Source organism: Cryptomeria japonica, chromosome 5 (assembly GCF_030272615.1).
Source record: "Cryptomeria japonica chromosome 5, Sugi_1.0, whole genome shotgun sequence".
Taxonomy (NCBI): Eukaryota; Viridiplantae; Streptophyta; class Pinopsida; order Cupressales; family Cupressaceae; genus Cryptomeria; species Cryptomeria japonica.
The window spans coordinates 217,406,048-217,429,049 of record NC_081409.1 but is presented as its reverse complement, the minus strand read 5'-3'; the positions used below and the strand labels follow the sequence as shown (position 1 = coordinate 217,429,049).

Below are 23,002 nucleotides of genomic sequence, written 5' to 3'. Positions count from 1 at the left end.
GGACTCAAAGTGTTTTCCAGTCGACCACGCAAGGCGTTCCTACAATCAGCAAGAAGCTAGTGGTTTGGATTGCGAATCCTACCAAATATCAAATCTCACACTTAGTCTTTCTAATTAACAAACTACTTTGATTGAGCGTGATTCAAGTACATCCAACAACCATGAAGATAACTCAAGAAACTTGCAACAAAACACCATAACTTCAATATTTTATTGATTTCCAAGTCATCATATACAACAATTGCTTGAACTTCTCTCTTCAAGACTCAATCTTGCTACAAAATAAAAATTGCTTACAATTCTAATCTCTCTATTTCACTCTTAACTCTATTCTCTATTAACTGACTATTACAAATGAAATGAAAAATGGGGGTATAAATAGCATCCCCAATTACAATGAAAGGTCCAGATCGAAAGTAAATCAACGGACAAGATCATGACACCTAAACCCTAATTAGGGTTTGTTACAAATGACCTCCTTTTTACTGAACAATATTAAATACATAGCCAAATATTAAATTTGGCACAAAAATCTAGGAGGTATCAACCAATGAGAAATAAGATGTCATGTCATCTGTAACAACCTTTCATCTAGAATCTTATTCCCTTTCCAATTTTCCTTCTTAGCATATGCAATGAATTTTGTCACGATTCCTTCGATTTCTGTGATTGGAATCTCGGGAAGATTCTTGATACTCTCTTCTAAGTGGATAACCTGATCAAATGCATCTAGAAGAGCTGTGTCCCAAGTAGGTTCAAGTTCCTTTGTTCTATCAATCAGGAGCATGGTGGCATACATTTGATCATACTGCTCATCTGTAACATCTGCGTCCTTGCGAAAGATGATAGTGATTCTATCCTCAAACTCTTGTAAATCCACATCTGTCTCGACCTCGATCCTTCTGCCAAGAATGGTACGAAGTACCTCAAATACTCTGTCCTGGATCGGATTGATCACCTCCTCAACTTGACCACATCTAACACTGATGTCCTCAAAGAGAACACTCTTTATATGGAGTAAGGTTGACCACTGAAACAAACTGTGAGAATCACCTTCTAAGATCCTCTCTTGTGCTAAAATTCTTCTAGATGTATGTCTTATAACTTTCAAGACAGGGATGACAACGTCCTTGGTATGGGCAAATGCAGCTACTGTTGCCATCAATCTGTGGATTATCTCAAGAACTTGGATAGCCTGATGGGTGATCTTCGACATCCTTGTAATAAACTCAATGGCCACCGTGTGAGATCTATCCATCCAATTACATGTACGCTGGACCATATTCCTGAATCTTTCTGCTTCATTAATTGATTGAAGGGGCAATGCCTGCAATGGTGATCTAACTGGATCCTGACGTCCCAAAGGTTCATTGATGTGACTGAAATATGTCCTCCATGCACCGACCTCTCTCTCAAGCTTTCTATTCTTTTCTACTTCTTCTCTAAACTTATCCTTCAATGCCTCAAATGTGTCGGTGGCATCATCTAAAGTCTGCTCTGCTGTGGATGGTCCTAACTCAATAGTCTGTATATGATAGTCTTCTGCTAGGATCTCACCCTCATATTTGTCTGCTGCCGGTGTAGCTATCTGCAGTTTTCTAGATCCAGTCTCATCTCGAATCATCTTGGACATCTTTGTAGCCTTCTTCTTCTCTGTTGTCATATGTGAGCGTCCAACAAGGCTCTCTAAATCGATTGCACTGTCCTCGTCCTCAATTACGATCACCTTAGTCAATCTTTCCTTCAACCAATCTGGGATATTTGATCTTGTCTCTTGAACTTGAATTTCTTTGTGTACTACTTCTTCCTGTCTGGGAGGAGATGTTACTTCATTATCGTTATCTAAATCATAGTCTTGGAGAGATCCATCGGATGAAACATGCTGTGCCTGTTCTTCCTCCTGTCTGTCATTCTGTACCATCGATTCCATGGATTCTTCCACTCGAACTGTTCTATCTTCTGGCCTGGAAGAAGTACCTGGTGTTTGATCTTTGTTAGCACCTTGCTTTTTCTTGGAAGGCTCTTTCTTTTCTGATCTTTCCTTTCTCTTTGAACCTCTCGGATGGAGATTGCCCTCACTGGCACATCGAAGGTTACCTTCACCTGAATTCCTAGGATTAGGATTGCCTTCACTAATACTGGCTCCACCTTCGGCTGGCTTTTCTTCCAAAGTAAAAGACATGGCTATGCCTTGTTCTCTCAACTTCTGATGTTGAATGTCTACCCATCTGCGAGTACAAGACAAGACTGGTGCCATCAAATCATCTAAATCCACAGCTTCGGGCTCATTCCAATTCAAACTTATTGTTTTGCTCTCCCTATCATATGAAGATTGGATGTGCCTGCCGTTGTCCTGAGCTTGGTCGGCTACTCTGTAAATCTTACATTTCCTGATGAAATCCAAAGGCAATCTAGAATGTATCTTGCGTTTCACTTCAAGATCATCTAGGAGATTCATCATAAAATCTTCAATTTGGTACTCATGTCTAAATCTTCTACCGACTGTCTCCTCTAAATGTCCATGAGGATCAAAACTATTCCTCCAAGCAAAAGATGAAAAAGGATACAAGGCTAACTCCCTCTCTGCGTCATCCATGGCTGAGACATTGGGACATACCTCAACTGAATTACCCAAAATAATAGGTACCTGAACTCCATTCTGATGCCTGTGTCTGAATGCCTTCACATATGCTGCCAACTGCCTTGTTACTTCAAGTAACACAATTCTATCTGTAGGGTACCTCGGCAACATGTATGGAGGTAAAGGACATCCATACACTCTAATGTAAGTGAACTTGGGAAACTGAATGAACCAAGCACCGTACCTCTTGATTAACTCCTGGGCATCCTGAGATAATCTGTTGTGAATCCCTCCTTGCAACGTCCTGGTGATGTTCATCGTGAAAGTATCATTGATTAACTTGTAGTTCTTCCCTGGTGGATGATGCAAGTAGGTATAGGATTCACAAACTCTGACCTCGCCGGGTCCTCTTCCAATCACTCCTCTGTGAGGTAGTCCTGCGTACTCAACGCTCCTGATTAAGGCATAGATGACGTATGAACTCATGTGGAAGGACTTAGTAGCCCTGAGTCTTCTCAACTGTACGTCTAAGCAATGGCTAATTATCCTAGCCCAATGTATTGTACCCTTTCCTTGAACAATCACCTGGATGAAATAAAACATCCATTTCTCAAAATAGAAGGCATGAGGTGCTCCTGTAACTCTGTTGAGCATGGTAATCAAATCTCTGTACTCCTCTTGGAAATCAATCCGGTGTGGTGTGTTCGGTACTTTGCTCAGACGGGGACGACTCTTAAGTAGCCAGTTCTTGTTGATTATGCTTAGGCAAGCATCTGGATCATCATCGTACACTGATCTGGCTCCTTCAATGCTCTTGTATATCATGTCCCTGTGCTCTGGAAGATGGAAGGCTTCACTTATGGCCTCCTCTGAAAGGTACGCCAAAGTGTTTCCCTCATTGGACACAATTGTCCTGGACTGTGGATTGTAATGACGGGCGCACTCGATCATCAACTCGTGGCACTGAATAGCTGGAGGAAAACCGGCCGCCTTGATAATGCCACTCTCTATTATTCTCCGGGCGACAGGTGATGGCTTGCCGATGTAAGGGACCTCTCGGAACTTCTTCGTGCTAAAGTTTCCCAAGTTTGTATCTCCAATGTTGCTCCACTTGGACACGATCTTGGTCTCCACTTCTTCGATCTTCTGATCTTCTTTCATGAGAGCCGAGCGACTGGTGGATGCTCCCGCCTTTGGGGTCGCCATACCTACACAACATTTCATTATAAGAAATAGATTTTGCAATAAATAACGTAGATAAGAGAGATAGATTTTAGGAAACCTCATGATAAGTCCCTAGAGTTATCATTTCCTAAAATACAACGATTGAGCTAAGAGATTTAAAATTCAAAATTTGAAATATGACGATGAATGAATAAAACAATAATAACTAAATCGCCATACCTCGATAGAGAGCTAACTCTAGAATGCAAAAACAAAATTTGCCTAGGCAAAATTGAGGTATAAAGATAATCTTCAATATGATCCCCTCAAAATTGACTTCGCCACCTCTGGAGAGAATGTGATCTTCAAATTCGCACAAATAAATCTCCAAGTCCTTAGCAAATTCGCCTTAGGCGTGGTCTTGGATGGATCTTCAAATTCGCTCTTGGTGTGGTCTTCGAATTCGCACCACCTTTGATCTTCAATGCAATTCGCACCTCTTCAAACACACTTCGAACGCCTCACACCACCTTGGGAATGTCTACGCCACCTTTGGAATGTCTAAGCGCGCCACCCTTGGTCTTCAATTGAAATCGCACCACCTTTGGAATGTCTTCGCCACCTTGGATAAATAAAACTCGCACTATATTCGCCTCTTGTCAACTCGCATGAAGGAAGGTAAAATAATGATGTAGAAAATGATAATTCTACCCCCCTTATATAGCGCTTGCATCCTTTACCCCTTAGGCCGACTTAATAAAAATAAAACCATTTTTTAAATGATTTGCAATGACATAACAAGGCCGACCTCCATATATGAGCGCTCAAATCGATTTTTTATTAATTAAATAATTAACTATTAATGCCTTGCGTTTTTAAATTGCAAATTTCGATTTTTAAATAAGGCAAAAATAATTAATAAATGTTTAACGCCACATTAAATGCCAATAAAAAATGGATTTTTAATTTTTAAATTGATTTAGCATTTAAAGTAAATTCGAATTGTTTAATTTGGCGCCAAAACTGGAAAATAAAGGGACGTACCTCATCGCTCTGGTCCCTTGGAGAGGGACAGGAGCGATCCATGATTTTGGTCTAGATTCTTGCGTTTTCAACGTTCAACTCCTTCATTTCCACGTCCCAAATCGATCATCTGGTGGTCCTTCGAACTTGGATTTCTTTTCTTGTGCGAGCAAATGCATCCCATGACCATTATCGCCCTGGTCCCTTGGAGAGGGACAGGAGCGATCTCCATGTTTTTGCTTGAAATTCTTCATTTTGGTACGATCCTTTCCTTGCATCATCTTTTGAATGTCATTTAAAACCCTGTGCGTCCTTGATTTTCAAAGAATATCATGTGTTTTGTCTAACATCGCCCTTGTCCCTTGGAGAGGGACAGGAGCGATCTCCATGTCTTCACGTTCACCTTGTATCTTTGACCTTCGAAATATCATTGCTTGTGTCCTTTGCGCTTATTCCCATTCGCTTTTATCATGTGTTTGGATGTATTAAAGGGACCATCGCCCTTGTCCCTTGGAGAGGGACAGGAGCGATCCATTATTTCTCCTTGATCTTGGCGACTTTTAAACTTCGATCCTCTTTGCAATGTCCTCCAAATGTCGTCCTTCGCACTTCCTAACCTCGCCTCGCCTTGATCTTTGAAGGAACGGGAGTGTTTTAATAGTATCGCCTTGGTCCTTGTCCAAAGGACAGGAGCGATGGGAGACTTTTACCTCGATTAGCAATGTTTGGACGTTTAAAACTCTTGCAAATTATCTTCAAAGATGTCCTGGAGCATATGTAACCTTGTGTATCTTTGTCTTTACGTAAATCTTGCATGGATTAATCTAATATATCAATATCGCTCTAGTCCCTTCCTGAGGGACAGGAGCGAAGTTCATCATAACATGCTTGTTCTTGTTTGTACCAACTTGCAATTATCTTCATTGCGTGGAATGATGTCCTTTCGACCCTCTTGGTAACTTGAAACTTGTTTGCCTTTTGAAATTTACGCCATTATGTAGATATCGCTCTGGTCCCTTGGAGAGGGACAGGAGCGATCTAGGTCTTTAGAGTGCAAATCCTTCCATGTGATGACTTTTGCAACGTTGCGCTTGATGGAAATGCCTTGAAATGTCCTCGCCACCCTTCGTCCTGACTTGGATCGGCCTTGAACCTTGGAGGGACGACCTTGAACTTTGGAGGGACGCATCATCACCATTGTATCGCCCTGGTCCCTTGGAGAGGGACAGGAGCGATCCTTCCCTTGTGGCTTTCATCTCACTTTGCCATGCGCTAAGTTTATATTCAACGGATTCGTCCTTCTTTACTCTATCCGCCCATGCCTTGACATCATTTGTAATTTTGCAAAAAAGGCAGTTATATCAAAAATCGCTCTGGTCCCTTCCTGAGGGACAGGAGCGAACTAGGCATTTAACAGTGGTATGGACGTCCCAAAAATCTTCAATTTATATTCAATGTGCTCATCTCATGTTCTCCTTTGTTTTTGAACGTAAACTTGCCTCGACCCTTGTCTGGATTTTGCAAAATGAAGGAAATCGCTCTGGTCCCTGGGAGAGGGACGAGAGCTACAAGGTACCTCGCCCTGGTCCCTTGGAGAGGGACAGGAGCGATTTAGTCAATATAGGTCATTTTCCTTCGTTTTTTGCATCTCAAATTATATTCATTTGGCAAAGTATCTTCCTTCGGACGTCCTCAAATCATTAAGTTTTCAAAATCTTGCAAGGACAAGGCGAAATTTGAATCGTAGCTTCGGTCCTTCACTGAGGGACAGGAGCGATTTTCCTCCTGGAGGCCTTTCTGTGCTCATAAAAATCTTCAATTTATATTCAAATGAAAGATCTTGTCGTTCTCTATCACTTCAAACGTAAAATTTGTCCGGACTCTGCAAGAATGATGAGATATTTGAAAATGAGCTCCCGTCCTTCACTGAGGGACAGGAGCGATTTTGCTCCTACAGGCCAAAATAACAAGATTTTTCACATTTTAACACTTCACGAGGCGAAAACAAATCAATTCCAATGCCTAGGATCAATGTTCAAAAAAGTCAAAATTTGGTCAAAACATTCAATCAGACAAAAATTCATATTGACGGTCAACACTTAGACAAGTTTAAGCTCTGCATGAACATTCCAATTGAAAAAAATTAGACCATTTTGGCGAAATCATTGCATTCAAAATTTGCATTCTAGAAAAGAAAGCTCAAAAGCTCTCAAAAATGACTGGATTTTGGCTTGAAAAGGCAAAATTTAAAACCCTAAGGCTTAGCCCTAAATCCAGACAACTAACTGACTAACAAAACCCTAAAAACGAAAGCGAAAACAAGCGAAAAACAAGCAAAAAGAGGGGGTCCCCATTTGCGATGGGGCGATGTGTGAAATGGTCACAACATCTGGCGACACCACTGAGAAATGTTGCAAAACATTTGGGAATCAATCTTTCTAAAAGAAGACTCAGAAAACCTCCCTCAACAAATCCAGGAGTTAAGAAACACTTACAAGAAAAGACCATCATATTGAGACAAAGTATCAAGTCCACAGTTACCCATGTGTGTGCAAATGCGTTAATTCCCCTCAACAAGACAATCATGATCTTCAGGTTCCCCTGTGATAAGCTACGTAATTCGTCTAAACTCCAAAAGCATCCAGGATAGAGCCTCGCTGCCAGTCAGACGTCCATAGTCCCGACGAGGTTATCGCCGCAAGCTCACGAATATTGCTCCATTGCCAGCCAGGCGTCTATAGCCCCGATGGAGTTATTCGAAAATTCCCTTTAGCCAATTTGATATTTCCCTTTAGCTCATTTCTTTTCTTTTGATTTTCTCATTTTTTCAACTTTCTTTTGATACTGCTTTTCAGTTCTGTCAATTCTTTGGCTTGTGAGTAGTGAAACTCACTAGGGTTTGAGGATTGCGGTGGCGCTGAAGCTAAACTTTAGATTTTTCACTGATCACAGCTTCGCCTGTGAACCATAATGACTCGGAGATTATAAGTATGTGAAAATATAATAACTGGAGGACAAAAATACGTGAGTTCAATAAGCTAATCTACTTCAATGCAAATATGTCCTGACTCAAAGCTTCATTAAAAGAAACTCCCTTAGTAATTCCAAAAGACTTCATGATTTTCCAAATGCATCCAACAATCCGGCAGGAAGTCAGAGCGTTACATAACAAAATCACCCACTGTCAAATGGATACCCCTCAGGACAAAACAACTAACCTAAAACAAAACACCTAAACTACAACAAAACGGAAACAAAACAAAACCAAAAAAAAACAACGAAAGCAAACTAAACTAACTATGTACAAGGGAAGGCCTTGGCATTTTAGGATTGGAAATAATGTTTGAGATATCTCCCGTTGACAGGCAACGGGATGTCCTCTCCAGTTAAAGTCTGCAACCTAAATGCATTTTCTCCCAATATCTCTGAAATTTGATAAGGGCCTTTCCAAAGCCTATCAAACTTATCATGTTCTCCTCTTTTCTCATGTGCTTTGTCCCAATACAGGACGAGATCTGAAATTCGGAACGCCTTGACTCTTGCTTGTCGATCAAACCATCTCTTCACCACTCCTTGGTGTTTAGCAAAGGTCTCTAGTGCTTGATCTCGTTTTTCTTCTAAATTCATCAACTGTGTCAACCTGGCCTGCACTGCATCAGTGTCTTCCATGTACTCCTGAATGAATCTCAAGGTTGGAATCCTGAGTTGCATGGGGAAGACTGGGTCTTGGCCATAGACTAGAAAATAAGGCGAAATGCCTAATGCGTTCTTTGTTCTGATTCTGTCTGCCCATAAAGCAAATCTCAACTGGGTGTGCCATTCTCTTGGACTTCTCTCTAATAATTTCTTGATTACGCTGAGCAAATTTTTGTTTGTGGATTCTGCTAATCCATTACCCTGAGGATAATAATTCGATGAAAACTTGAGGGTTATTCCGTACTCAAAAGCCCAATTTGAGAATCTCAATGATGTGAATGCCGATCCATTGTCGCAAACCAACGCGTAAGGGCATCCAAACCTTGTGATTATGTTCTCCTCTAGAAACTTGATTACAACTTCAGTAGAACAAACCTTAAGTGCCTGTGCCTCTGACCATCTGGTACAATAATCTGTAGCTGTAATGATGTACTTGTGTTGTGCTGAGGATGCGGGGTTGATGACACCAATAAAGTCCATTCCCCATTTAGCAAATGGTCTGGCTTCAATCACGGGATTCAGTGGCATGGCAGGATTTCTCTCTCTAATAGCTGCGACTTGACATGTGTGGCACGTCTTAATGTGATTGAATGTATCTTTAAAAAGCGTAGGCCAGTAATATCCTGCTCTTAGGATCTGGTGAGCTGTGGCGAGGTTGGCTCCATGTCCGGTTCCAAACTTGGAATGGAAATGTTCAATTATCTGCTTTGCTTCGTCTTTGCCAACACATCTCAGGTACACTCCTTCATAGTTTTTGCGGTATAAAACAGATCCTTGAAGCATGTAATGTTGACACTTTAATCTTAATGCTCTCTTTTGTGTAGGTGTCATATGAGCAGGACATCTGTGATTAAGCAAATATGTCACAATGTCTTTGTACCATTCATCAGGCGTGACATCCTCTAATTCATAAATTTGTTGGACTAATCCTGGCCCATCTATTGCCAATGTCTGTGCCAAAGCTTGTCCTCGGACAAGTTTCATGGGCTGTATCTCAATATCAAATTCTTGGATAATGGCGACCCACTTTCCTCTTCTTTCACCTAATTCATTTTGCATGAGAAGAGTCTTGACTGCCGCATCAGGCACTATTGCATAAATCTTGGCTCTCAGGAGGTAATGTCTGAATTTCTTTACTGCCTTTACTAATGCGTATGCTTGCTTTTCAACGTTTGGATATCTCAATTCTGCATCTTTCAACGGGGTGCTCATGAAAGCAATCGGGTTTTCATCCCTCTCTTCACTTCTTTGGGTGAGAATGGCGGCACAAGTGTAATCAGAAGCGAAGGAATATAAATAAAATGGTTTGAGATAATCAGGACTAATCAAAACTGGTGCTTCCATGATGGCGGTCTTTATTTCTTCAAATGCCCTTCTGGCTTGTGGAGTCCACTCGACCCTTGCATCTTTCTTTAACATTTCATTCAATGGTCTGACAATCTCGGCAAATCCGGTAATGAATTTTCGGACGAAGTTGATTTTGCCGAAAAATGATTTGAGCTCTTTCTTGCTTGCTGGCAAATTGATAGTAGATATGGCCCTCACCCTTTCAGGATCAATAGATATTCCTTTCTCTGAGATGACATGTCCTAAAAGCTTTCCTTCTGTGACTCCAAATATGCATTTCTTCGGATTAAGGGAGACACCGTACCTTCTACATCTTTGGAAGACTCTTCTCAAATCGTCCACATGATCTTCTCTCTGCCTAGAGAAAACTGTGATATCATCCATATATATAATAATGCTTTTACCAATTAAATCTCTGAAAGCAATATCCATAGCTCTCTGGAATGTGGCCCCGGCGTTTATGAGTCCAAAGGGCATTCTCTTATAGGCAAATGTTCCCCATTTGGTGGTGAAGGCAGTCTTTATTCGATCTTCAGGTTCGACTAGGACTTGATTGTATCCTGAATATCCGTCTAGGAAGGACATCATCTGCGATCCATTGACGATCTGCAATACTTCATCTAATGATGGGAGCGGATAGTTATCTTTCTCTGACGCTCTATTGAGATTTCTGAAATCCACACACAATCTAATCTCTCCATTTTTCTTTCTAACAGGTACCAGGTTGGCGACCCACGTCGAGTGTCTTACTGGGAAGATGATTTTAGCTGTGAGTAACTTCTTCACTTCTTGGTATATTAGCGGTTCTAACAAAGGATTGACGGGTCTTTGTCTTTGCCTGAATGGCTTGCTTCCTGGCTTCAACGGGATTGTGTGAGTGATAATCGCAGTGTCGTAGGTCTTGAGATCTTCATAGCTCCATGCAATGACATCTGGGAAGTCCCTCATGTTCTTTAGGATTCCATCTTTTTCAGTCGCTGTGCAGGACTTTCCAATGAAAACATTCTTAACTTGTGTCTCGTCACCTAGATTGATCGCGTCGCACATATTGCCTTCTACGCTGTGATTCTTCTTTTCTTTCAACTTGTCAGGATCAAAAATCCTTTCTAATTCAACCATTCCTTTCGGAATAGTGTTTGTCTTTAAGTTCAGGACTCCTTCGGCATCGAACTCAGCTTCACCCACTTCATCTTCATCTATGATCTGTGTTAGGAAGACGTCCGTGCTGGTTAGGAAGTCTAGAATGTGCTTGTCGTCTTCGAAAACTTGGAAATTGGTAATGTTGTCTGGGACTGAAGGAACTGATATTAACTCGATGGTAAACTTCTTTAATCCTTCTATTGCTAATGGAATCAATGAACTCGCGGCCTGTGCAAGTGAATTGGCCACTTGATTCTGATGTCTATAAATTGAATTGATATTGAAAGCTTCAAAACTTTCAATTAGATCCCAGACTCGATTTCTATACTTAGTTAGCCTTTTGTCATGGCAAACATATTGCTTCCTGATTTGCCTTATTGCGATTTCTGAGTCTCCATATACTTGCAGTATCTTTGCCCCCTTTTGGATGGCTAACAGTAATCCATGAACCAAAGATTCATATTCTGCTACGTTGTTGGTGCAAGGGAACTGCAATCTGTGAGCGGCAAGGTATGTTTCTCCCTTAGGACTAATCAATTCATATCCGGCTCCGGATCCTTGTTTGGACTTAGATCCGTCGAACCTTAGTGTCCATATTTGATTTTCTTGATTGTCTATTTCTGGACTTTCATGACTTTCATTTGTTGTATCGGACGAAACTTCATCTTCCACAGAACTTTCGGTGTCTGTAGAGCTTTCATTCTCTGAATCTTGAGCTTCCTCTACAATTAGTGTCTGCGGGATTCTTTTGTATACTTGTTCCAATGCGGTCTGGCATAAAGCACAAGATAATTCTGAGTGGACGGCATTGTGAATTCTACACCAATTCGGAAGGAGCAACTCTCGAACAGATGCTAGATTGCCAAGTTGCACACTTTGCTGGATGTTTCTTTGCACGAACCTTCTGAAGTTTTCAAACATCCCTTCGTCCTCTTGGTCGGATCCTTGATCGCTTTCAATGACGATCTCAGTTGACTCCATGACCTCTTGTTGGGTATCTTCATCTTGTATGTCTTGTATCATTAAGATCTCCTCTACTTTTGGTTTATATGTTCCTAGGTCGGACTCTAAAAATAGAACTTCGTTGTCCTCTCCATATTCAGTTATCATCAATCTCAACCTTGGGGTGCTATCAATTTTAATCTGGTTCGGGACTCCTCTCCATGGTAGCCACATGTGTGCGAAATCGGTCGATACATATCCATTCAACTTTCGGGACCAATCTCGACTCAGGAGCATTCCATATGAATCTGGAATATCCACTACTGATATATCTATAAAATTCTGGACCCTTGGGTCTGCGGCCAATTGCATGTGAATATTGTTCAATTCTCCCATGACTGGAACTTCTGTCTTGTCAAGCTGAGTGACTTTCCTCTTGGTAGGTGCGGGAGTTATTCCCAGTCTTTGACAAACGGCTAAAGGCATGACATTGCTTGAGGCTCCGGAATCATAAAGGCAATTGTGTAATAGCTTTCCAAATATTCTGACTGATAACAGGAACGGGGCCGGTTCGTCCTTTCCTTGAGAAGGCACTGAATTTCCTTCACTTGATTCTTGATGTTTAACTTGATTAATCTTTGAGTGATCTTCCTTTGCTGGGCTCTCCTCTTTCGAGTGACTGGCTTTGCTTGTAAATTTATCCTTTTTAACCACATCTTTCTTGATTGCGACTTCCTTTTCGGGAAGAACCAAGTTAGTAGTGAGGTTCTCTTTGACTGTAGGCTGGGCTTTCTTTGTTTCGCCTCTTTTGAGTAATACTTTTCCTTCCAACATATCTTCCTTTTTAGCTGGGAAGGTTACAGTTTGAACCATGCACTCGTTTTGCTCGGGTTGTTCTTGAGAATCGGCCTCCTCTTGAGTCACATTGATAGTGGCTTGAACATTTGACCTTGTTGCACTAGGTTCACTCAAATTATTAATCACTGCCTCTTTAATTTCAGACACTTTGAGCAACTCATAGAGTGGTAAACTTACCTTGACTTTCTTGAGTTCATCTAACACCAAGGCGGCCAATCTTTTCATTTCATTTCCCGCGGGGGGTGAAATATTTCTTTGTCTGTATTCTTGAGTGTTTTGTGGATATTCAGGGACGTTGCTGGCTTGGGGATCCGGCGGAGTCGAAAAATTGTTTGGAGGAATCGATGTTGTTAATGGTTCGGGATTTCTCTGATTCCTGTGATAAACTCTTTGGTTTGCACCTCCTGACGCTTGGTGGAATACTTCCTTGATTCCCTCTACCAAGACACTGTCGTTCAATGGTGGGAAATAGTATTCTGAATCTTCTACAGGTCCATTTGCAGATGCTGGCGGAAACTGAGATCCTGGTGGCACCATGGGTCCATTGGCCGATTCTGGAGGAAATCTCCCATTTTGTACTTGACTAATTTCTTCTTGCGAATATCTGCAGGTTTCAACGATCATGGCTTGACCATACTGCGTGGTTGGAACAATTTCGTACCCTGTGGTGGGAGGGTTTTCAGGCGGATTGGTAGTACGCATCTCTTGTTGGAAAATGTCGGCCGCAATCTTGAACTCAGGACATTGCAACTCGGAATGTTGGTTCGTGTTGTGGAGTCTGCACCAACTGGACAAGGCTGCTTCGGCTAAAAACACTTTGCCCGAAGAGGGGTTTTCTTGACTTTGCGCATTTGGTGGATTGTCCAAAGGCGTCACCACATTTCCATTGTTCGGAGCTGTATTCCATGGTCTTCTTTGGAAACCTTGATTGTTATTTCCTTGATAATTGTTTCTGATTCCTTGATTATTATTCCCTTGGAAATTCTGGTTGTTCGTGTGTTGGCCATGGTTGGCCCTCTGCATGCTCTGGAGTTGATTATTCTGGTTCCTCAAGTGAGTTACCTCGGTCGATAGCCTTTTGACTTGTTCAATTAGCTCTTTCATTTCGTCTTTCTCTTCTTGTGTCCTTGACGAATTTGTAGCGTTTTGCAGGTACACAGGTTGAGCGGGTGGGGCTTGAGAAATTGGAGCTCCTGGGTGAAGGACCAACTGATTTGCCGGCTGTATGCTTGGATAGGTCGCTTGCGGAATTGGATTCATGACTGGAGTTTGGTTGGCCAAAGCCGTGCCAACTGCCTGCATCTGGTTAGGTGCTGCGACGGGTCCCATATGTAGTAGTGGTCCAGTGATGTTTTGTCCCATGTGCTTACTCACTTCAATGGCTCTTGTATAGGCCGCATTTAGATCATTCGGAGTTGGATGTGTCCTTACGAACATGGCTGTGAGATGATCTAAGGCTCCATAGTAAATTTCCCTTGGATCTGCAATAAGATAAGGAGGACGTAGCATTGTGTATGCTCGGTGAAATCTGTCGTTGAAGGAAGTAATAGATTCATGTTCCCTCCTTCGAACCTCAACAAATTGTCTGTATAACTCTGCTGGCGTAGTTGGGATGCCAAATTTAGCAATGAATGCGTCTTTCATCGCGTCCCAAGTCCTGATGGACCCTGTAGGCAAATGAATAAACCAAAAGTATGCCTCTTCTCCCAATGAGTAGGGAAAAAGCCTACATGCCACATCTCCATATTCAATTTGTCTGTTACGAAGAAGGTCCTCGAACATCTTGATGTGATCTTCTGCCGTGCGATGAAAATCACTAACATTGAACTTGGAACAAAAGTGTTCTGGATTCTTCGGCATATCATGATAAACTGCAAATTCCAATGGTGATGGATTGTTGACTAGCCACGTCGCACCATTAAGTACATGAGGAGGAGGAGGTGGTGGTGGAGCACGATGAGCCATTGTATTCCTTGAAACTGAACTTGATGAACTAGCTTGGCTCTTTGTTTGTGAAATTACTTGGATACTAGATTGAATCGCCGCTTGCACTTGTTCTTGAAGAACTTGTGATGACTTAGGAGATCCTTCCAATCTTAGTTCGAACTCCTTGGGAGTGTCTTCTCTCTTAACTCGCTTTGCCTTGGAAGTAAATTGAAGTTCACCTAGATCTTTGATGCCTGGTGTGGACCTCAACAACCTTTGATGTTTCTCGGGCGAGAATGAACCAATGTGATCCAGCGTGAAGTCTTGCACGGATTATTGTGGGTTCCTTTGATTGCGAAGATTCCTAGCTATGACCCTTTGATGTTCTTCGGCTCTATCTTCCTCTTGCTCTAGGATGATTCTGACTCTGTTATATTCGACTTGACTTCTCCTTGCGTTCCAAGCTACTTGATTCAATTGGGAAATGATGTCTTCTTGGGTATTGCCTATTTGCAAATTGGGTTGCACTACTTGATTCAGTCCTTCATTCGGCAACACCATCGTACTTCATGATCATATTTGCAATGTTTTTCCTTTTCAAAATCTTCGGACTTCGAACTTTGAAACGAAAGAGAGCCCTCCTTCTAGCGCCAATTCTGTTGACGTGTATTTTGTACACAATCATACACAGAATAAAATACCGACAGGCATCTTATCCTCTCTTGAGAAAATAGTCTCTAACTGCTGAAGATTCGCATAAAGGATCAGTTAGGTAGACTCCAAGGTTCTTTTAGTGGGGTCTCCACGTGTGGACAAGCTTTTAGTGGTATGATGTGATTTGCTGTTTCCTTCAAGGCTTCTTACGGATTCAATGGTTCGAAGATTTCACTAATCTAAAAAGAACTTTCAAAAAAATGGAAAAAGGATAGGGTTTAAGTAAATCTAATCTAGCCTAACCCTATGAACGACTTAGCATGAATGAGATTTGGCAAGACTCAACCAATTTCAATTTTGCCATAAGATAACAACTTAACTGAAATTAGTGCGATCTTCTAAGGTAATAATGGTGTTCAATGCATCAAAGACCAAGGACACTACTACGAAGGTACATATCCTAGATGCGAAAATGCTTGAAGGTTAAGGACTCAAAGTGTTTTCCAGTCGACCACGCAAGGCGTTCCTACAATCAGCAAGAAGCTAGTGGTTTGGATTGCGAATCCTACCAAATATCAAATCTCACACTTAGTCTTTCTAATTAACAAACTACTTTGATTGAGCGTGATTCAAGTACATCCAACAACCATGAAGATAACTCAAGAAACTTGCAACAAAACACCATAACTTCAATATTTTATTGATTTCCAAGTCATCATATACAACAATTGCTTGAACTTCTCTCTTCAAGACTCAATCTTGCTACAAAATAAAAATTGCTTACAATTCTAATCTCTCTATTTCACTCTTAACTCTATTCTCTATTAACTGACTATTACAAATGAAATGAAAAATGGGGGTATAAATAGCATCCCCAATTACAATGAAAGGTCCAGATCGAAAGTAAATCAACGGACAAGATCATGACACCTAAACCCTAATTAGGGTTTGTTACAAATGACCTCCTTTTTACTGAACAATATTAAATACATAGCCAAATATTAAATTTGGCACAAAAATCTAGGAGGTATCAACCAATGAGAAATAAGATGTCATGTCATCTGTAACAACCTTTCATCTAGAATCTTATTCCCTTTCCAATTTTCCTTCTTAGCATATGCAATGAATTTTGTCACGATTCCTTCGATTTCTGTGATTGGAATCTCGGGAAGATTCTTGATACTCTCTTCTAAGTGGATAACCTGATCAAATGCATCTAGAAGAGCTGTGTCCCAAGTAGGTTCAAGTTCCTTTGTTCTATCAATCAGGAGCATGGTGGCATACATTTGATCATACTGCTCATCTGTAACATCTGCGTCCTTGCGAAAGATGATAGTGATTCTATCCTCAAACTCTTGTAAATCCACATCTGTCTCGACCTCGATCCTTCTGCCAAGAATGGTACGAAGTACCTCAAATACTCTGTCCTGGATCGGATTGATCACCTCCTCAACTTGACCACATCTAACACTGATGTCCTCAAAGAGAACACTCTTTATATGGAGTAAGGTTGACCACTGAAACAAACTGTGAGAATCACCTTCTAAGATCCTCTCTTGTGCTAAAATTCTTCTAGATGTATGTCTTATAACTTTCAAGACAGGGATGACAACGTCCTTGGTATGGGCAAATGCAGCTACTGTTGCCATCAATCTGTGGATTATCTCAAGAACTTGGATAGCCTGATGGGTGATCTTCGACATCCTTGTAATAAACTCAATGGCCACCGTGTGAGATCTATCCATCCAATTACATGTACGCTGGACCATATTCCTGAATCTTTCTGCTTCATTAATTGATTGAAGGGGCAATGCCTGCAATGGTGATCTAACTGGATCCTGACGTCCCAAAGGTTCATTGATGTGACTGAAATATGTCCTCCATGCACCGACCTCTCTCTCAAGCTTTCTATTCTTTTCTACTTCTTCTCTAAACTTATCCTTCAATGCCTCAAATGTGTCGGTGGCATCATCTAAAGTCTGCTCTGCTGTGGATGGTCCTAACTCAATAGTCTGTATATGATAGTCTTCTGCTAGGATCTCACCCTCATATTTGTCTGCTGCCGGTGTAGCTATCTGCAGTTTTCTAGATCCAGTCTCATCTCGAATCATCTTGGACATCTTTGTAGCCTTCTTCTTCTCTGTTGTCATATGTGAGCGTCCAACAAGGCTCTCTAAATCGATTGCACTGTCCTCGTCCTCAATTACGATCACCTTAGTCAATCTTTCCTTCAACCAATCTGGGATATTTGATCTTGTCTCTTGAACTTGAATTTCTTTGTGTACTACTTCTTCCTGTCTGGGAGGAGATGTTACTTCATTATCGTTATCTAAATCATAGTCTTGGAGAGATCCATCGGATGAAACATGCTGTGCCTGTTCTTCCTCCTGTCTGTCATTCTGTACCATCGATTCCATGGATTCTTCCACTCGAACTGTTCTATCTTCTGGCCTGGAAGAAGTACCTGGTGTTTGATCTTTGTTAGCACCTTGCTTTTTCTTGGAAGGCTCTTTCTTTTCTGATCTTTCCTTTCTCTTTGAACCTCTCGGATGGAGATTGCCCTCACTGGCACATCGAAGGTTACCTTCACCTGAATTCCTAGGATTAGGATTGCCTTCACTAATACTGGCTCCACCTTCGGCTGGCTTTTCTTCCAAAGTAAAAGACATGGCTATGCCTTGTTCTCTCAACTTCTGATGTTGAATGTCTACCCATCTGCGAGTACAAGACAAGACTGGTGCCATCAAATCATCTAAATCCACGGCTTCGGGCTCATTCCAATTCAAACTTATTGTTTTGCTCTCCCTATCATATGAAGATTGGATGTTCCTGCCGTTGTCCTGAGCTTGGTCGGCTACTCTGTAAATCTTACATTTCCTGATGAAATCCAAAGGCAATCTAGAATGTATCTTGCGTTTCACTTCAAGATCATCTAGGAGATTCATCATAAAATCTTCAATTTGGTACTCATGTCTAAATCTTCTACCGACTGTCTCCTCTAAATGTCCATGAGGATCAAAACTATTCCTCCAAGCAAAAGATGAAAAAGGATACAAGGCTAACTCCCTCTCTGCGTCATCCATGGCTGAGACATTGGGACATACCTCAACTGAATTACCCAAAATAATAGGTACCTGAACTCCATTCTGATGCCTGTGTCTGAATGCCTTCACATATGCTGCCAACTGCCTTGTTACTTCAAGTAACACAATTCTATCTGTAGGGTACCTCGGCAACATGTATGGAGGTAAAGGACATCCATACACTCTAATGTAAGTGAACTTGGGAAACTGAATGAACCAAGCACCGTACCTCTTGATTAACTCCTGGGCATCCTGAGATAATCTGTTGTGAATCCCTCCTTGCAACGTCCTGGTGATGTTCATCGTGAAAGTATCATTGATTAACTTGTAGTTCTTCCCTGGTGGATGATGCAAGTAGGTATAGGATTCACAAACTCTGACCTCGCCGGGTCCTCTTCCAATCACTCCTCTGTGAGGTAGTCCTGCGTACTCAACGCTCCTGATTAAGGCATAGATGACGTATGAACTCATGTGGAAGGACTTAGTAGCCCTGAGTCTTCTCAACTGTACGTCTAAGCAATGGCTAATTATCCTAGCCCAATGTATTGTACCCTTTCCTTGAACAATCACCTGGATGAAATAAAACATCCATTTCTCAAAATAGAAGGCATGAGGTGCTCCTGTAACTCTGTTGAGCATGGTAATCAAATCTCTGTACTCCTCTTGGAAATCAATCCGGTGTGGTGTGTTCGGTACTTTGCTCAGACGGGGACGACTCTTAAGTAGCCAGTTCTTGTTGATTATGCTTAGGCAAGCATCTGGATCATCATCGTACACTGATCTGGCTCCTTCAATGCTCTTGTATATCATGTCCCTGTGCTCTGGAAGATGGAAGGCTTCACTTATGGCCTCCTCTGAAAGGTACGCCAAAGTGTTTCCCTCATTGGACACAATTGTCCTGGACTGTGGATTGTAATGACGGGCGCACTCGATCATCAACTCGTGGCACTGAATAGCTGGAGGAAAACCGGCCGCCTTGATAATGCCACTCTCTATTATTCTCCGGGCGACAGGTGATGGCTTGCCGATGTAAGGGACCTCTCGGAACTTCTTCGTGCTAAAGTTTCCCAAGTTTGTATCTCCAATGTTGCTCCACTTGGACACGATCTTGGTCTCCACTTCTTCGATCTTCTGATCTTCTTTCATGAGAGCCGAGCGACTGGTGGATGCTCCCGCCTTTGGGGTCGCCATACCTACACAACATTTCATTATAAGAAATAGATTTTGCAATAAATAACGTAGATAAGAGAGATAGATTTTAGGAAACCTCATGATAAGTCCCTAGAGTTATCATTTCCTAAAATACAACGATTGAGCTAAGAGATTTAAAATTCAAAATTTGAAATATGACGATGAATGAATAAAACAATAATAACTAAATCGCCATACCTCGATAGAGAGCTAACTCTAGAATGCAAAAACAAAATTTGCCTAGGCAAAATTGAGGTATAAAGATAATCTTCAATATGATCCCCTCAAAATTGACTTCGCCACCTCTGGAGAGAATGTGATCTTCAAATTCGCACAAATAAATCTCCAAGTCCTTAGCAAATTCGCCTTAGGCGTGGTCTTGGATGGATCTTCAAATTCGCTCTTGGTGTGGTCTTCGAATTCGCACCACCTTTGATCTTCAATGCAATTCGCACCTCTTCAAACACACTTCGAACGCCTCACACCACCTTGGGAATGTCTACGCCACCTTTGGAATGTCTAAGCGCGCCACCCTTGGTCTTCAATTGAAATCGCACCACCTTTGGAATGTCTTCGCCACCTTGGATAAATAAAACTCGCACTATATTCGCCTCTTGTCAACTCGCATGAAGGAAGGTAAAATAATGATGTAGAAAATGATAATTCTACCCCCCTTATATAGCGCTTGCATCCTTTACCCCTTAGGCCGACTTAATAAAAATAAAACCATTTTTTAAATGATTTGCAATGACATAACAAGGCCGACCTCCATATATGAGCGCTCAAATCGATTTTTTATTAATTAAATAATTAACTATTAATGCCTTGCGTTTTTAAATTGCAAATTTCGATTTTTAAATAAGGCAAAAATAATTAATAAATGTTTAACGCCACATTAAATGCCAATAAAAAATGGATTTTTAATTTTTAAATTGATTTAGCATTTAAAGTAAATTCGAATTGTTTAATTTGGCGCCAAAACTGGAAAATAAAGGGACGTACCTCATCGCTCTGGTCCCTTGGAGAGGGACAGGAGCGATCCATGATTTTGGTCTAGATTCTTGCGTTTTCAACGTTCAACTCCTTCATTTCCACGTCCCAAATCGATCATCTGGTGGTCCTTCGAACTTGGATTTCTTTTCTTGTGCGAGCAAATGCATCCCATGACCATTATCGCCCTGGTCCCTTGGAGAGGGACAGGAGCGATCTCCATGTTTTTGCTTGAAATTCTTCATTTTGGTACGATCCTTTCCTTGCATCATCTTTTGAATGTCATTTAAAACCCTGTGCGTCCTTGATTTTCAAAGAATATCATGTGTTTTGTCTAACATCGCCCTTGTCCCTTGGAGAGGGACAGGAGCGATCTCCATGTCTTCACGTTCACCTTGTATCTTTGACCTTCGAAATATCATTGCTTGTGTCCTTTGCGCTTATTCCCATTCGCTTTTATCATGTGTTTGGATGTATTAAAGGGACCATCGCCCTTGTCCCTTGGAGAGGGACAGGAGCGATCCATTATTTCTCCTTGATCTTGGCGACTTTTAAACTTCGATCCTCTTTGCAATGTCCTCCAAATGTCGTCCTTCGCACTTCCTAACCTCGCCTCGCCTTGATCTTTGAAGGAACGGGAGTGTTTTAATAGTATCGCCTTGGTCCTTGTCCAAAGGACAGGAGCGATGGGAGACTTTTACCTCGATTAGCAATGTTTGGACGTTTAAAACTCTTGCAAATTATCTTCAAAGATGTCCTGGAGCATATGTAACCTTGTGTATCTTTGTCTTTACGTAAATCTTGCATGGATTAATCTAATATATCAATATCGCTCTAGTCCCTTCCTGAGGGACAGGAGCGAAGTTCATCATAACATGCTTGTTCTTGTTTGTACCAACTTGCAATTATCTTCATTGCGTGGAATGATGTCCTTTCGACCCTCTTGGTAACTTGAAACTTGTTTGCCTTTTGAAATTTACGCCATTATGTAGATATCGCTCTGGTCCCTTGGAGAGGGACAGGAGCGATCTAGGTCTTTAGAGTGCAAATCCTTCCATGTGATGACTTTTGCAACGTTGCGCTTGATGGAAATGCCTTGAAATGTCCTCGCCACCCTTCGTCCTGACTTGGATCGGCCTTGAACCTTGGAGGGACGACCTTGAACTTTGGAGGGACGCATCATCACCATTGTATCGCCCTGGTCCCTTGGAGAGGGACAGGAGCGATCCTTCCCTTGTGGCTTTCATCTCACTTTGCCATGCGCTAAGTTTATATTCAACGGATTCGTCCTTCTTTACTCTATCCGCCCATGCCTTGACATCATTTGTAATTTTGCAAAAAAGGCAGTTATATCAAAAATCGCTCTGGTCCCTTCCTGAGGGACAGGAGCGAACTAGGCATTTAACAGTGGTATGGACGTCCCAAAAATCTTCAATTTATATTCAATGTGCTCATCTCATGTTCTCCTTTGTTTTTGAACGTAAACTTGCCTCGACCCTTGTCTGGATTTTGCAAAATGAAGGAAATCGCTCTGGTCCCTGGGAGAGGGACGAGAGCTACAAGGTACCTCGCCCTGGTCCCTTGGAGAGGGACAGGAGCGATTTAGTCAATATAGGTCATTTTCCTTCGTTTTTTGCATCTCAAATTATATTCATTTGGCAAAGTATCTTCCTTCGGACGTCCTCAAATCATTAAGTTTTCAAAATCTTGCAAGGACAAGGCGAAATTTGAATCGTAGCTTCGGTCCTTCACTGAGGGACAGGAGCGATTTTCCTCCTGGAGGCCTTTCTGTGCTCATAAAAATCTTCAATTTATATTCAAATGAAAGATCTTGTCGTTCTCTATCACTTCAAACGTAAAATTTGTCCGGACTCTGCAAGAATGATGAGATATTTGAAAATGAGCTCCCGTCCTTCACTGAGGGACAGGAGCGATTTTGCTCCTACAGGCCAAAATAACAAGATTTTTCACATTTTAACACTTCACGAGGCGAAAACAAATCAATTCCAATGCCTAGGATCAATGTTCAAAAAAGTCAAAATTTGGTCAAAACATTCAATCAGACAAAAATTCATATTGACGGTCAACACTTAGACAAGTTTAAGCTCTGCATGAACATTCCAATTGAAAAAAATTAGACCATTTTGGCGAAATCATTGCATTCAAAATTTGCATTCTAGAAAAGAAAGCTCAAAAGCTCTCAAAAATGACTGGATTTTGGCTTGAAAAGGCAAAATTTAAAACCCTAAGGCTTAGCCCTAAATCCAGACAACTAACTGACTAACAAAACCCTAAAAACGAAAGCGAAAACAAGCGAAAAACAAGCAAAAAGAGGGGGTCCCCATTTGCGATGGGGCGATGTGTGAAATGGTCACAACAGTACCTTAGGTGCATTTGTGTATTGCTT

The 23,002-nt window shown here is 41.5% G+C and overlaps 1 protein-coding gene across 1 annotated transcript in view; it reads right to left on the bottom strand.

The window, feature by feature from the left end:
- Positions 1-23,002, bottom strand: part of LOC131064398 (alpha-mannosidase) — a 386,960-nt gene that overhangs the window by 79,010 nt on the left and 284,948 nt on the right. The gene's annotated exons all lie outside the window — the stretch shown is intronic.